The following is a 6,496-nucleotide window of genomic DNA, read 5'->3' on the forward strand; positions in this document are numbered from 1 at the left end:
AATCGCCACTGCATAGCAGCTGTAGGGCCTATTTACATATCTCGCGCTGCTCCTTGTTACTCGATAAACTAAATGTGTCTTTGGTTGCTCTCTTGCAAAGGGAGCCGCCCGCCGGCACGCAAAACATGATCGTCATTGTCATCCCATACCCACACTTCAGCCGTCTAAAAAAGATAACGTTACAGATGCACTGAAAGCACCACAACCATCAGCTCGTGTCGCACCGCGCAAGCGTTTCAGCACGCGAACGATGCCCTCTGTGGCACAGTGGCGCCGCGTTGCGGCAGCTTTGGGCAGCGTATGAAGCTGCCCCATAGCGTGACGGCAAAGTTTCTTGACTACAGGAAGTGGTAAAGGCTCTGGTAATACAATACGACAATACTCTATAGAGTTTCGTAATAGCACAATATGGAGGGGACTCTGACGCTAGTGTCTATGGGCGCTGCGACGCATGACGCTTCAGCCAGCACGGGTATGATGGGTGGTAAATGGATTAGCCTAAGCTTCGTTCTTTCGGCTCCGTGTGGCCTGCAGTCGCTATATCGCAAGACGAAGTTTAGCAAAAATTCAGCAGTCCCATTTTCCCACCTTGACCTCCCTTTTAGGTTCACCAATTCAGGTAAGCTCAGAAAGTTCATTACGAGCCGTTGTTTCATCCGAAACAAAAGCCAAAATGCAAGAATAAACAAAGCCGCATGTGTGTTCGAAGCCGCAAGCACGAAGACTATAGGCAAATCTATGTACTACCCATCTCTCCAATGGTGGCGGAACGATCGCAGCGCCACGGTTCCCGACACAAGATATTGTAGGAAACTCTATGACTATGACACAATTTACAAAATGCAGCTTCAAAGAACCACTACGCTATCTTACATGCGCTGGGAGCTGCGCATCGGCTTCTTTCAACACGCAGTATACCCAAGTGATTGCGTTAAAATATGAATGATGTTTTCAGACGCCGCCTTCGGTACGTGTCAGTTGTTTAATGATACAGGTTAGCTGCATACTTGCCTTGCAGGTCACAGATTTGTTGTTTTGCTTCACTCTCGTTCATGATCGCAGTACACCGACGATGATGTGGCACTGGACCCTGATCACCTTTCCAAGCTGCGTGCTGTCATCAGCGCTAGGTCTCATATACGTCTACGTCTTCATGTTCAAGCAGTAGTAAGTGCGCCCCACGAAGCTGTAATAGCGACGCGAATTGTTCGATATCTGAAACTAAATACATTTCGCGAGTTCATTGCAAATACAGAGGCCATTTCAAGTACATCAAAAGTGATAACTACTGTAAAGGCATTTGGAACCATATTTTAGCTCTTTTGTGCACAAAACGGCACTAAGAAAATAAAAAATTCATAAAAAAGTAAGAGATCAACTCGCAAAAATGTTGTCTTTAGGAAAAAAAAGCGTTACTGTTTCTTCCTTCGCAGTCAACATGAGGCGGTGAATTAATCATCGCGCACTAAGACTATGGCTGTTACATAAAAAGGTCGGTGGGACACTTCATGCAACTTAAATTTACTAGAGGCAAATCGCTATGCATACAGTGCGTTACACGACGCTGCCGAGCCACCAGTGACATATTATATGTTATTTTGCAAGTAATTCGATCTAAGGCCCACACACACGCCTCGTCCCAGACACAGGCACCCACTACCGTTTGCATACCTATGTCATACTTATGTTTACACTCACGAGAATTCTCTAAGAAAAAAAAGAGTCCTTTGACTCTTTTTTGTTAGTCCTGACTTTTCAAGTATATGACTCTGTTTAAACAGACTTGTGAACTCTCTTTTGAGGTCATCATACTCTCGTCATAGTCGCGGGACCTAATATAGAGACATAGTGTTTATTTAAGAAGAATCATATACACATACACTTTTTTTCTCTTCAGAGTGCATGAATTGCTTTAACGCTATTGGCCTTCACCGAGTGTCATGCTATGAAAGCAACTGGTCTTTGAAAATAAAGTTGGCAGACGTGACAGCAAAGTCGAGACCACTGGTTTTGCTGCGTCTCTGCAGTCGGTGCTTAATTGATGAGGCGTACCGATTGTATGTCTATACGTGAGCCTACCGTGGTTCTAGGGCCAAATAAAAAAATTCGTAAATTCTCTAATTTTTATTTTCGAGAAAAGTTGAGGTGGCCATTGAAACACCTTATATTTGACAAAGAATGACCGAAACGCCGCCACGTGCCGCGATCGCCGGTTTAGAAGAAACCAGTGTAGTTAACGCGGACAGGAAGTTAACATTTGTTGTGGGATAATCTTTTCACTTTTCGCCACCGCAGCGAGTACGTGCTGGATCCCGCGCTGCAGCCCCGAATGCTTCGGTTCACGGCCCGGCACCTCAGGAAAACACCACACACCAGGTACGAGCAGGCACGTGCGTCGTATGTATTAAAGGTTGTCGTGTCGCCACAAACACATATACACACAAAAATATAAGCTTTCGCGAGATGAGAAAATCTCCACGTTCATTGGCGTAGCCGGGGCAAAGAGGGGGCGGAGCCAAACTCCGAAATTATTCAATTTTGCGTATGCATATTACATGCATAGATATAAACACACGCACGAACATACATAAGGGTCGGTTAAACCCCCCTGAAACACTTTCTGGCTACGCCACTGTAGGGATTGATCTTCCAGTGTTTGTCAGCGTACAAAAATGAAAACGCATGAAAATATGCCTTCAATTGTTAATTTGGTTATGTATTACAGCTTCGAAACAGAGGAGCCGTCATTTTTTCTTTCTCATGTCATGAAGTACCTTTTTTTTGCACTGCACAGCTTAATACATCGTTTTACCCAACTTCATAAGAGCTTGTAATGACGTTGTTTGGCCCACTATATAAGCAGCAGCACATCCGTCAATCTACCACACACATACCTTTGTGCCCTGAAAGGATACCCCAAAGTACAACTATAAAGACATAGTTGATAGGTACAACAAAGCAGAGGCGCAATAAGTGGAAATTCAAGAGGACACCGGACAGATTGCCGTGGCTTCGCTCTCCAACCATTGAAGAACAGACTCGACAGAAGTGGAATTGCCGTAATCAAACTAGTTTTTTCTTGAATAAGTAATGTAAACTTATTACTTCAAGCGAGTATATTTAGGAAATTTACTCATTACCTTTTCAATTACTTTTTACCAAAATATAGCATGTCCGCTTTCCTTTATGGCATAACAAATTGACCGAAAAATGACAGAAAAGTAACAAATACAAGTTAATTTGAGTGACAAACTTCAAGCGTGGGAACTTGGACAAAGATCTCGGAGATTTCAGCGTGTGTATGCTGCATAGATTAAGTGCACATGAGTTGTGCGTGAATGACGAGATTTTTCTAGCAGTAATTTCAAAGTAACTTCGTTTCATTTCGAAGTAATAGTCATGTAATGTCGTTGCTTTCGGGCAACTGCAATTCGTCATGTAATTTAATTACCTTTTATAGAAAAGTAATCACTAATCTAATTTCATTACACTTAAGAATAACATTTCCATCTCTGAAGAAGACACAGGGCAGCCTTTTGTCCCATGTCTTCTTGGCTTTCTTTTTTTCTTTCGACGTACTTGTGCTGTTATACAACTATGCACCACCAAACTAGTCTGCTAGCAGACGTTATATAAAGCCATATAATATAATATCTGCGGTTTCACGTCCCAAAACAACGATATGATTATGAGAGACACCGTAGTGGAGGGCTCCCGAAATTTCGACCGCGTGGGTTTCTTTAACGTGCACCTAAATCTGGGTACACGGGCCTCAATATATAAAGCCTTATTGAAGATGCTGCTTTGCAGGCAAGAGTTCTGAGGCTCTGTAATCATCTAACAAAATTTACTTGTGCTTCTTAAAATGCCACTCCTTGTTGGAGAAAGACAAAAGCAAATCTCCTGTTAGAAAGGTAACCTTGAAGAGGAAGGAACCCTCGAGATGATTAGAACTACGGGAGATAGTTGTGCCAGTATTTCTTTTCTAGACTACGCGGTGTATAGCATACTGTAGTCATGCGGCAGCGCAATCAATAAAGGACGACGCCGCTGCATTGCAGGTTCAAGGAACTCCTCTACATGGTTTTCCTCACGTGCTACGGCTGTTTTTACCTTCTGGCTCGCGTGGCAGGCACTGATCACGAGTAAGTAGAGATCTTGTATTTTAATGCCATAAGGTCATAAATAGCTTGTTTCGCCGAAATTTCGGTGTCGGCGTCGGCGTCGTTGGTTGTGAGCAAAAAGTCAGCGCTGTCCGCGAGCGAAAATTCGAGATAGATGGCAATAAATAAATATTAAAATCTTCGGTTCGAGTGGGAGTCGTACCCAGGACTTCTGCGTGGCAAGCAGGCGTTCTACTGCAAAGCCGCGCCAGCGCTTGAAGCTGTTCTGACAAAAAGAAATAAAAAATAACCTATACGTATGTCATGTAGTGTGAGGAGTGTACTTCATTCTAAAAAGAGACAGGGCGTGCAAACACGGACACAAGAAAGAGATCAGGACACCACAAACGCCGACTAACAACTGATGAGACGCACAACGGCTGAAAAGAAAGAAGGCACGAAAACTTATCTGCGCATGCCCATGCAACCGGCGAACCTATCAATCCGGCACGTGTGGCGGTCTACGTAGAAGATAACTGTTAAGGCATTTGATTTCATCTTTATGCAAGTTAATCGACGGTTGGCTCACGCATGCGCTACCACTATTCTCGATATGCCATGCTTCAATCATCAGGCGCGTTTCTTCATTTCTATGCCGGTACAACACTGCGCATTCATCGAATTTTGGCGTGCACTTACAATCTCGACAATGTAAAGATAAATTAGAAGGTGAGCCTCCTGTTAGCGATCTCTTATGTTCCAACAATCTCTGGTTAATGCATCTGCCCGTCTGTCCTACGTAGAAGCGGCCGCAGCTGAAAGGGACCTTATACACCACACTCGTACGGCAATCAGTGAATTTGTTGGTGTGTTTCACGAAACAATTATCGGTCCGCTTCTTGTCTTTTACTCGCTCATTCTTCCTCTGCACAGCGGCACAAATCTTACCTGTACAAATCTTGTACCGGCACAAATCTTGTGTCCGTGTTTGCACGCCCTGTCTCTTTTTAGAATGAATACGTACCAACTAGCTCAGCTCTCTGTTATTCTAAGGAGTGTACTTAACGCATGTGATATCGAGTGGTCGAAGCATTGAATCGCACCAGACATCAAAACATGTGAATTGCATAGCGAGCGGTTGTTTTAAAGGCACACCAATTACAAAGCGCACGGGCATAATTTATCATGGTTATCAGCAACAGCATCAGCCATGTGTGAAGCTGTGCCGGTGCTTGTGTTGCTTTACGGACGCGTAGCGGGTACTTCGCCAATTCGCAAAAGAAACAGTTATGGCCGAGTGGGCCCTTCGAAACTGTACTTGCAGTAGGCATTCTAGGATAGTTTGAAACGGCAAATGTTACGCGAATAGACGTTCCTTTCCTTACGATACGGTTGAGATGTCCACCGAGGTGGGAAGCTAGGCTAGCGATTGAGAAGGCAATGCGAACGGGGCCCGATCACGCTATCGCGTTTTGCTATTGAAGGTGAAGCGCAAGCCTCCTACAAGTTTTTTCTTGTTTTTTTTTTGCGGGTCAGTTCTAGTGCGTAAATTCAACACATCAATCACTTTCGATGTATGATATCAAGAATAAACATTATTCAGTGCCCTAGAGTGCAACAACGAAGACTGCACATTATTTCGCAACTTCACCGCGCAATACAACGAAGAGACGCTAGAGACTACCACGAATTTTTTCGTAGTAAACTAACGCTTTCAGAATTTCGAAAGCACCACTCTTGCCGCGGGAAGATGTTCGGTCAGCGTGACGTGAAGGCTCCCAATATGAAAGTACAGGCGGCGACTCCGCCTTAAGCCTCCTGCACCAATACGCCATGACGTCATACACCGCGATGACGTCCGCTAGGGCCTACGTAATTATTCATTGGTCTTTATCGAAAACGATTATTTCCGTAAGAGATATGAAGAGCAGGTGATAGTCATAAAAACTTACACAAGTTCTACCAAGTGTGAAATGTGCAGAAAGAGCGGAGCTGCGGTTCTCCTGTATTTCCTATTTGATTAACGCTTCGTCCGCGACCTAGGCAGTCACGCCATCTGTGGGTGTATCAGGGAACCGAAGTGTCACCAGCGCGAACCTGTGGTCAGGCCCAGCCATAGAACAGCTCCGCTTTTAAAACATATAGCTGATTATGTAACGCAGGCCATGTGAGGCTGCTAGTCCCAAAAGATTCGGCGCTGACCTATGCAACAGCTGAACATGCTAATCTGATCTACCCACACGTGTCATAAAAAATCAAATCATGAAAAATATGTCATTCCTTAGGCTGTCGGTGTAAAACACTTCTCGCCCATTTGTACGGCTTGCCTCGTTAAACGTGCAAATTCAAGGTTCCATTTCGCTTCGTCGAAGAAGAGAAGAATTTCCAATCTA

General features: G+C 44.3%; 1 long non-coding RNA gene across 1 annotated transcript; it reads left to right on the top strand.

Moving 5' to 3' along the window:
• Positions 1–862: 862 nt before the first annotated feature.
• On the top strand, positions 863–4,146 carry LOC125758072 (uncharacterized). Its single transcript, XR_007415810.1, has 3 exons — positions 863–1,167; positions 2,296–2,376; positions 4,062–4,146. It is a non-coding gene; the product is annotated as an uncharacterized LOC125758072 (long non-coding RNA).
• The last annotated feature ends 2,350 nt before the right edge of the window (positions 4,147–6,496 follow it).

This window comes from Rhipicephalus sanguineus, chromosome 4, assembly GCF_013339695.2.
Source record: "Rhipicephalus sanguineus isolate Rsan-2018 chromosome 4, BIME_Rsan_1.4, whole genome shotgun sequence".
Classification (NCBI taxonomy): Eukaryota; Metazoa; Arthropoda; class Arachnida; order Ixodida; family Ixodidae; genus Rhipicephalus; species Rhipicephalus sanguineus.